General features: G+C 40.2%; 1 long non-coding RNA gene across 1 annotated transcript; it reads left to right on the top strand.

Moving 5' to 3' along the window:
* Positions 1 to 6: 6 nt before the first annotated feature.
* On the top strand, positions 7 to 804 carry LOC107735998 (uncharacterized). Its single transcript, XR_001639567.1, has 2 exons — positions 7 to 91; positions 181 to 804. It is a non-coding gene; the product is annotated as an uncharacterized LOC107735998 (long non-coding RNA).
* The last annotated feature ends 313 nt before the right edge of the window (positions 805 to 1,117 follow it).

The raw sequence follows: 1,117 nt of genomic DNA on the forward strand, positions 1-1,117 counted from the left end.
ATCTGCCAGGGAAAGAGCACTCCACCTGGGCAGAGACACTGAGCTCTACCGCATTCTCAACATGCACTACAATAAGAGCAATGATTATCAGGTCAGTGCGTGCATGTGCACGTGTGTAAAGGCTCGAGTGGTGCGTGTAACCTCTCAATTATGTGTATAAACATCATGTGCGTTTTCTAGGTTCCAGAGAGGTTTGTGGAGGTATCTGAGGTGGCCCTGAGGGAGTTTTTCTCTGCCATACAGAGTGGTCGGGATGCTGATCCGTGCTGGAAGAAGGCCATCTACAAGATCATCGGTAAATTAGACAGTCCTGTGCCTGACAGCTTCCGTCTGCCTGGCTGCCCCACGGACTCTTACCGGATGGGTTAAACAGAGTTTATCACACACACACACATGCACAGCCTCATAAAAACACTGTGCATGGATTGATATCATAAGTGTGCACAGAACAGCTAACAATTTGAATTAATGGCAAAGAACGAAGAAAATACAAAATTGTGCAGTAAAGATTGAGAACATTGAATAAGTGGTTTATTATCATCATCACGATGCTCTAAAGTATTTCTTGTTTAAACATTATCTGACTGATAATTCTACTTTAGTCCTGCATTATTCCAGTAGGCACTGAAAAGCTTTCTAAATAAATGGAAAAAATGTTCTAATTTGATTTGCTGTTACATTAATGCTTAAGTTATCTGAAAATGCAGGCCTGGTTGTCTTATGATTTTTTATATTACTTGTTATATAATGTTGCGCGAGTTTCTGTGAACCTGTGGTGTCGTGTAATAAAATAAGTCAAACACTCCTTGCTGTCAGTCAATGCTACAATTTAGTGCTAAATGCGTATTGTAAAATGCACATGCAGCCTTACATGACATATTATTGGCTGAGTACACTAAACAACATGAAAATGTCATATGCTCTACTGTGGGAGAGTACAGAGACCCTGGCTCTCAAACGATAAAACTGTGACAGTTACCCTGAAGCTAAGCCCAAACACCTGACCGCAGTGGAATGAACATCTAAGTCAATACTAGATTTGTATTGTTTTACATTCAAGATTGGTTGACTAATTATTGGAAGTGTTAAGGGCTTTTTTTTTTTGCTGTGTGGAAAC

The sequence above is a fragment of the Sinocyclocheilus rhinocerous genome, unplaced genomic scaffold, assembly GCF_001515625.1.
Source record: "Sinocyclocheilus rhinocerous isolate Xijiao unplaced genomic scaffold, SAMN03320098_v1.1 C36424656, whole genome shotgun sequence".
Classification (NCBI taxonomy): domain Eukaryota; kingdom Metazoa; phylum Chordata; class Actinopteri; order Cypriniformes; family Cyprinidae; genus Sinocyclocheilus; species Sinocyclocheilus rhinocerous.